Raw genomic sequence first — 9,472 nt, 5'->3', positions numbered from 1 at the left:
GCTGAGCACTGAAGAATTGACGCTTTTGAACTGTGGTGTTGGAGAAGACTCTTGAGAGTCCCTTGGACTGCAAGGAGATCCAACCAGTCCATTCTGAAGGAGATCAGCCCTGGGGTTTCTTTGGAAGGAATGATGCTAAAGCTGAAACTCCAGTACTTTGGCCACCTCATGTGAAGAGTTGACTCATTGGAAAAGACTCTGATGCTGGGAGGGATTAGGGGCAGGAGGAGAAGGGGAAGACAGAGGATGAGATGGCTGGATGGCATCACCGACTCAATGGACATGAGTTTGAGTGAACTCTGGGAGTTGGTGATGGACATGGAGGCCTGGCGTGCTGCGATTCATGGGGTCGCAAAGAGTCGGACACGACTGAGCGACTGAACTGAGCTGAACTGAAGTGAATAGGAAAGTTCATGGAAGTAACATTTCTTTGCCCTGAGACTTTAAGGAAGAAACTTCTGCCAAGGATTTCTTGCGTGTGTCTCTAAAATGGAGCAGAACCCTATGGTCCTTCCCCCATGTCCTCCACCTGTCTTTTGTCTGTGAAAAAACTTTAGCCAAAAAATCAGTTTAATCAAAGAAATGAGAAAACACAGAAACAAAGGGAAACAGTCAAAGGAGACCAAATAAAATAGTTTAGTCATTAAGCATAGTCAAAGACCTTTAGTTCATCCTCAAGGGCTATAGATAATATTGAGCCATATCTTGTAAGCTGTGTTATACATACTGACACCATACCAGGTGAAAGAACGTGATGACCAGACTGTAGCCGTGTTACAAACTGCCGCAATTCCAAGAATTGGCCTCAAGGAATGGGACTGACCCTGGAACTAAAGATTGTGGGTGTGTGTACTAAGTCGTTTCAGTCCTGTCCAACTCTTTGCAGCCCTACAGTCTGTATCCCTCCAGGTTCCTCTGTCCATGGGATTCATTCAGACAAGAATCCTGGAGTGGGTTGCTACGCCATCCTCCACAGGATTTTCCCAACCCAGGGACTGAACTGGCACCTCATATCTCCTGCATTGGCAAGAGGGTTCTTTACCACTAGTGCCACCTGAGAAGCCCCCAGAACTCAAAATTAACTGTAGTTAAAACAATCAAGATAATGCTGGCCAGATCACCACATGACCAATTTTGAGATGACTCTGAGCGCTAACTGTGCTGTTTCTACGTATAGCCCCCCACCTTGTGTCTATGAAAGCTCTTGCTCACTGATTGTTATTGAAGGGGAGTCGGCCTTTGGGCAGGAGTCCACCCTGCCACACCCACTTACCCACCCCACCCCCAGCAGGCATCAGAAATAAAGCAAACTTTCTTTTCCACCAACTTTGCCTCTTTATTGGGTTTTCAGCAGAAAGCAGGGGAACCCAACTTTGAGTTATATATCTTTTTACATAAATTAAAGGACTTTTCAAAGTAGCATTCAATGAAGGAGGGAAATCTATTCTGCTTGAAGAACAAACAACCTTATCTATACTAAGGAAAACCAAACAAATTTTTAAACAAATAGATTCTGGATTGAGGGCAGAAAAATATTTTTAGAGAAGTGTTGGGGGCCAGAGGAGTTGCAAGATAAAGATGATTTAGCACAAAAGAGGGACTGTGATTAGAAAAAAGTCACTATCAAATAAAACATTGGATTTTCCAAGTAGAGTGAAGGGCCTGAGGATAGACAGATCAAAGGAAGTTTGCAGATTCAGTGCATTGATTTGTACTAATGAGTCAATTGTAGGTAAATTTAAGTAGGAAAAGGCTTAGCTAAATGGATTATGTTCTCAGGAGATCAAATCAATAACAGCCCTCTGTCCCATCCTGGATTCTGAACAAAAGAGTAAGGTCAATGGGAGTTCAAAATATTACCTGTACTGTGATAAAAATCAAAGGGGTAGGGGAGAGAGAGCTTAGTATAATAACAAACATAAGCAAAACAAAGCAGAATAAGTTTGCCAATTAAACCCCCAAATCAGAAAGACTATCAGTGCACTCAGAAGTATTGGACCAGGGCAAGTACCCCCACACACTCAAGGAGGAAGCAAAGGGAAAAGCCACCTTTGAAAGAACAGCAGATTGGGTCGTTTATTTTTCTGGAATTGAGCTGTAGGAGTTGCTTGTGTATTTTTGAGATCAATTCTTTGTCAGTTGCTTCATTTGCTATTATTTTCTCCCATTCTGAAGGCTGTCTTTTCACCTTGCTTATAGTTTCCTTTGTTGTGCAGAAGCTCTTAAGTTTAATTAGGTCCCATTTGTTTATTTTTGCTTTTATTTCCAATATTCTGGGAGGTGGGTCATAGAGGATCCTGCTGTGATGTATGTCAGAGAGTGTTTTGCCTATGTTCTCCTCTAGGAGTTTTATAGTTTCTGGTCTTACCTTTAGATCTCTAATCCACTTTGAGTTTATTTTTGTGTATGGTGTTAGAAAGTGTTCTACTTTCATTCTTTTACAAGTGGTTGACCAGTTTTATCAGCACCACTTGTTAAAGAGATTGTCTTTTCTCCATTCTATATTCTTGCCTCCTTTGTCAAAGATAAGGTGTCCATAGGTGCGTGGATTTATCTCTGGGCTTTCTATTTTGTTCCATTGATCTATATTTCTGTCTTTGTGCCAGTACCATACTGTCTTGATAACTGTGGCTTTGTAGTAGAGCCTGAAGTCAGGCAGGTTGATTCCTCCAGTTCCATTCTTCTTTCTCAAGATTGCTTTGGCTATTCGAGGTTCTTTGTATTTCCATACAAATTGTGAACTCCTGCAGCTCAATTCCAGAAAAATAAATGACCCAATCAAAAAATGGGCCAAAGACATAAACAGACATTTCTCCAAAGAAGACATACAGATGGCTAACAAACACATGAAAAGATGCTCAACATCACTCATATCAGAGAAATGCAAATCAAATCCACAATGAGGTACCATTTCACACCAGTCAGAATGACTGCTATCCAAAAGTCTACAAGCAATAAATTCTGAAGAGGGTGTGGAGAAAAGGGAACCCTCTTACACTGTTGGTGGGAATGCAAACTAGTACAGCCACTATGGAGAATAGTGTGCTTCTGCTGCTAAGTGGCTTCAGTCGTGTCCAACTCTGTGCGACCCCATAGACGGCAGCCCACCAGGCTCCCCTGTCCCTGGGATTCTCCAGGCAAGAACACTGGAGTGGGTTGCCATTTCCTTCTCCGATGCATGAAAGTGGAAAGTGAAAATTGAAAGTGAAGTTACTCAGTCATGTCCAACTCTTAGCGACCCCATGGAGTGCACTTAGCAAGCTCCTCCATCCATGGGGTTTTCCAGGCAAGAGTACTGGAGTGAATAGTGTGGAGAGTCCTTTAAAAACTGGAAATAGAACTGCCATACGACCCAGCAATCCCACTGCTGGGCATACACACCGAGGAAACCAGAATTGAAAGAGACACGTGTACCCCAGTGTTCATCACAGCACTGTTTATAATAGCCAGGACATTGAAGCAACCTAGATGTCCATCAGCAGACGAATGGATAAGAAAGCTGTGGTACATATACACAATGGAGTATTATTCAGCCATTAAAATGAATACATTTGAATCAGTTCTAATGAGGTGGATGAAACTGGAGCCAATTATACAAAGTGAAGTAAGCCAGAAAGAAAAACACCAATACAGTATACTAATGCATATATATGGAATTTAGAAAGATGGTAAAGATAACCCTGTAAGAGAGATAGCAAAAGAGGCACAGATGTATAGAACAGTTTTTGGACTCTGTGGGAGAGGGCAAGGGTGGGATGATTTGGTAGAATGGCATTGAAACATGTATAATATCATATGTGAAATGAATCGCCAGTCCAGTTTCGATGCATGATACAGGATGCTCAGGGCTGGTTCACCGGGATGACCCAGAGGGATGGTATGGGGAAGGAGGAGGGAGGAGGGTTCAGGATGGGGAACACGGGTATACCTGTGGCGGATTCATGTTGATGTATGCAAAACAAATACAATATTGTGAAGTAATTAGCCTTCAATTAAAATAAATACATTTATATTAAAAAAAAAAGAACAGCAGAGAACACCACTTACCTGCAGGCAGTTGACACCTGAGAGGAAAAGCCAAGGAAGACTGACATGTTATTTGCAAATTTACCAGTCCAATAGGTCATTCCAAAGGGGTTTCATAATTCTTCATTTCTAACAAGCAGCTACCACTCCTGTCTCATTGTCCTTCCCTCCCTACTCCAAGCCTGCCCACTACTGTTAGTGATTTTCTTGCAGTTTGTCTGTAAATGCTCTGAGGAGCAATACACTACCCACCTCAATAACTATTCATTGAATAGTTATTCTGTTTTCATTTTATTTTTCCAATTACATATATATATATTTTAAATAAATTCTCTTTATCTTGTTGGTCCCAAGAAAGTCAAAGATTATTGTGAAGTGAAGAATTGTTTGATGACTCTTCAAGTGTGTTGAAGAGCACTCTGCCAAATGATTCTCCAAACCAGTTGTGAGAAACAGCCTTCAAATTCTTCTGACAATCTTTTTCCAAGAGCTCTCCATCCCAGCAGAAATGTCCTAAGGCCCCCGGCATTCACACGAATATAATCCCAGCTTTCTTGGATGGGTACCCATTGAAACAATCACATCTTTCTACTCCTCAGGTGTTTTAGGTGCTATTTCAAATAAAGGACCAATATCAAGTAATTATGGAGAAGGCAATGGCACCCCACTCCAATACTCTTGCCTGGAAAATCCCATGGACAGAGGAGCCTGGTAGGCTGCAGTCCATGGGGTCCCTAGGAGTCGGACATGACTGAGCGACTTCACTTTCACTTTTCATTTTTCACTTTCATGCATCGGAGAAGGAAATGGCAACCCACTCCAGTGTTCTTGCCTGGAGAATCCCAGGGACAGGGGAGCCTGGTGGGCTGCCATCTCTGGGGTCGCACAGAGTCAGACACGACTGAAGCGACTTAGCAGCAGTAGCAGCAGCAACAAGTAATTAAACACTATACTTCCTTTTCCATGCTAAGACAGGACAGTAAACCTGCAGAAGAATGGAGGTTGTGAGATGAAGCAAGGAGACACAGGCTTTGAGAGCTGTCTATTTTGTTCTTGCAAAGGCTTCACTGAGAGTGCTTTCTTTGTCTATGTCTGACTTATTTAACTAATTGTGGTGCTACACTTGGTCCATTTGATAGCCTTTAGAATCAGTAGACATTTCAGGCATCACTGTTTTAGTTAACAAAGTATTTCATTTATATTAGGTGGTGAATGATGGAGATGTTCTTAGAATGAAAATGGGAGTTACGTGGGTGTTCTCGTATATAAAGATTTATACATGTATAAAGATTTTTAATCATTTCAACTTTGTGTTTACTAATTCAACTAATAATTGCAGTAATAAGATGATAATAGCTATAACTCATGGGGATATATGCCTCCTTTCATGCTAAGTCACTTCAGTTGTGTCCAACTCTTTGTGACCCTATCGACAGTGCCTGCCAGGCTCCTCTGTCCATGGGAGTCTCCAGGCAAGAATACTGGAGTTGATTGCCATGCCCTCCTCCAGGGTATCTTCCTGACTCAAGGATTAAACCTGCATCTCTTATGTCTCCTACATTGGCAGATGGGTTCTTTACCACTAGTACCACCTGAGAAGCCCCATGGGAATATATAAGTGTAAGATATTGTGGTAATCACTATACCTCATTCAACAATCTTATGAGATAGATTTTATTACTAACACCATTTTTTAGGGGGATGAGGAAAATGTGGTTCAACATATTTAAGATTTTTGTCCAAAGCTATGTGGCTAATGATTGGTGGTTTTAGGATTAAAGCCCAGATTAATAATATACTGAAGCCTATGGTCTGACCCACAATGTTATAGCCCACCAGTATTCTTATCAGCCAGTTCAGATTAATGGGAGACGGAAAACTCTGATGACATGAGTGCTTTGTCAGGTACAAGTACAATGAGCCCCCATTTACTGATAAGATTGGTGGGGGGCATCAAACTTTACATGTTCAAAAACCCATATATGCAGTAGGCCATAGATTATTCTTGGTCATCAGCAAAGTCTTCTTTTAATTCTAAATATCTTGTGTATACAGGAATAGGAATGTATCAAGATTCTTTGGATGATATTTAGGCATCTTGTGTGACTTGAGGAAATGGAAACAGGATAAAGAACAGCATAAAGGAAGAGAGAGCCCAGATACCAAGTAATTTAAGAAGATGTCAGAATAATGATAGGACGATTTATCTTCCTTTTTAATTTTATTTTCTTTTTAAACTTTACAATATTGTATTAGTTTTACCCAACACCGAAATGAATCTGCCACAGGTATAATCTTCCTTTTTAAAAATGTTGTTTTCTAAGATAAAAAAAGTCCTATAAAAAAGGTAAGGTTTGCCATAGTTACCAAAAGGAAAAAATGTATTTCTATATTCCTAATCTATTCACTTACCAGCACAGTAAATTGAAATAATAAATGATAATAGTAATACTTACTTGAGATTTATAATCTCAAATCAGAAGGCTTTAGTGTTTATTACCCTCTTAGATCCTTACAACAGCCATGTAAGAAAATAGGATGGAAAGTATTTATCTCCTATTCTACAGACTTCCCTCAGATGGTAAAGAATCTTCCAGCAATGAGGGAGACCCAGGTTTGATCCCTGGGTCAGGAAGATCACCTGCATGAGGGCATGGCAACCCACTCCAGTATTCATGCCTGGAGAATCCCATACACAGAAAGCCTAGTGGGCTACAGTCCATAGGTTTGCCAAGGGTCGGACATAACTAAGTGACTTAGCAGGCACGCATACACTTGGTTAGTAATTAGCAGAGCCAGCACCAACCCTGGGTCTTCAGCTTCAAAGATCTCTTCTACTGCAGCTCAGAGACTGGTTGACATTAAAAATAAAGATTTCAGAGGGTCAGAGGGCAGTTGATGGAGAAATCTGTCAATATTGATTGTATTCTGTCTTTACCATTTTCTATTCTTCCCTGAACGTTGTGCTTAAGAGAATAAGCTCCAGTCAGATACACCTGGGACATACTTTAGATGGTGTGCTGGCTTGGATAAGGCAGTTCTTCTCACCAGAACTTCATATTATTATCTATAAAACAGACGGTGATACTAGCTATCTCATAACATTTTCATGAAATTAAATGAGCTAACACATAAAAAAGGAACACTGATGTTTTGTACATTCTCACGCTTGTTAGCTAGAGGGAATAGTAATAGTAGCAGTAGTTACAGTAATAATAGCAGTAACAAGCAAAACCTTAAAGGAAAAGATCAAAACTGGATATGCTTGAATGCGGCTCAAGAATGTATATAGGAAACAGCATTGCAAGGAGTGTCACATCAGAGTTTAGAGATCACTAAAAGTGCTGTTGCCAGTCCAATAGGCTCATCAGAAAAAAGAGTGATGACCATGGACTCTACCACCGAAAGGAATAGAGAAATATATCTAAAGCAAAGAGTGGGAACTAGAGCACGGAGTAAGTTCCAAGTCAACTTTTCCGGCTGCAGCCCTTCTAAGGCTGCAGCACTGTACCTGGAGAGTGTGGTACACCACATGACCACATCACTGTTCACCCTCTCCTTCCACTGGGAGTTTGAATAGAGTGAAATTCCAATTCCAGATGTAGAGCAGAGAGAGAGATCCTTGAAAGTGGAGGTTACCAGCCCACGTAGACAGTTCTGTCATAAAGAAGGAAAATCCCAGAGGGGCCGATCAGGCGAAATTAAACAGAGTGAATGTTTAGAGAGAAGCAGAGAGATCACAAGAAATATAGTAGATGGAGAGAGCAGCCAGTTTCATCTGTCCTCCTGGAGGCTTAGTTGCTGGTGTTCTTGAGGCTTGTGCTCAGCTCTCATGAATTCTCATAGCAGTTGTTCCATGGTTCCCACTCCATCCTCTTCATCTGTACCTACTTATTTTCCTTTCTTTCCAAATAGATCAGAACCCCTATATTAATTCTAAAAGCAAAGATTTGAAGGAACCAATTAAGCAAAGTTTTCTTTTCCTAGAGTTTCACTTCATGCTGGCTAATGCTTTTGGGATTATCCAGAAAAACCATAAGCAAAACTACCCACAACAATAGCTTCAGAGAGTTGTAGGAGAACCAATTGCTATCCAATCTGACTAATAAAGATGCATCTCCTTTCCTTGGAAAGGCATCTCTGTGATGCACTGTAGACCTCATAGGGGGGTGGCGGGGGGGATAGGTAGGGGGGTGGGGGGTGGGGGATGTTGCACAGAGCAGGACTTGAGTCCTCCATTTACTGATTGTCTGACCTTGGATGGGTAACATCACCTTTATAAGGCTCACCCTCTGAAGCTATAAATCAGGGACAATAATATCTAGTTTATGTGAGTTCCACATAAATTAAATGTGCATTAAACCTTCAGTTTGTGGACCCACAGTAGTGGGCTTTCCACAAATCCATATAACATTTATAGGAATAAGAAAGTTGTGCTTTTTCTTCTGGGCAAACAACTGGCAAGTAGAGTAGGTCTCTGAAGAGCAGTTTATGGCAGCTCTGCTTAACAGTCACTACGTGGTAATTATTATCTTGTTGCACCAGTAATTTATGTTCAAGTTTGCTTCTTTTGGAAAAGTAGCATGGCTGTATACAACTTGTATTTTATATAATTTTTCCTTCGTGATGGTTCATAACTAATCAAGTAGTTGGGGGTGGGAAAAAATGTTGTCGTCAAGGTTTCAGCCTGATGGGAAAATCAATGCAGCCTAGACTGCTGTCAATAGCACCAATTACATCCCATCGGTCATGATGTAAAGCAGTTTACACCTAATACAGATTTTTTTTTTAACTCAATGCCTGATTATATGTCACTCTAAACACTGAATCAGAGCAGATTGACATGAAAATAAAACACATCCCTGTCTTCCAAGGTTCAGTTAGCTGCCTAGGGAAAGTTGATCCATCTATAACACAGAGTGCATAATTCAAAATGACAATAAAGAAAAAAAGAAACTTGCATAATTTCACATACACGGTGGGTAAAGACTGCTGACAGATTTATAGGTTATAACCTACTGAAGATTCTGCGTGGAAATGTATCACTCAGTCCTCTTTGTAGACAGGCAAACTCTTTCATCTTCAGGCCCTTTGGATAAATTTTCCCCATGAGTTGTTGGACATTAAATCTGTCACATAGAGACCTATTAAATCTAACTCGATGCTATAAATGGTAGCAGCCTGAGGCCCTGAGTTGTAGCAGCTCTAAAGATGACACACACCTCCACATGTGGCACTTAATGGCAGAGGTTGTTAGGATCTCCAAGATAGAAATGGGATGGAGCATTTGCAATTCCTGTCCTTCTTAGAGGGGTCCATCTTATAAAACAACCCAGACTCCAACCCTGGGCAGCTGTGATAACTGTACTGCAGGACTAAGCTTCGTTCTCGGGTCAGTGGGTGGGTGGTTAGATGAAAGAACACAGAGCCATGTGATTTTTCTAGA

This window comes from Bison bison, unplaced genomic scaffold (assembly GCF_000754665.1).
Source record: "Bison bison bison isolate TAMUID 2011002044 unplaced genomic scaffold, Bison_UMD1.0 scf7180017864456, whole genome shotgun sequence".
Taxonomy (NCBI): domain Eukaryota; kingdom Metazoa; phylum Chordata; class Mammalia; order Artiodactyla; family Bovidae; genus Bison; species Bison bison.
Note: the sequence above shows the minus strand (reverse complement) of the source record.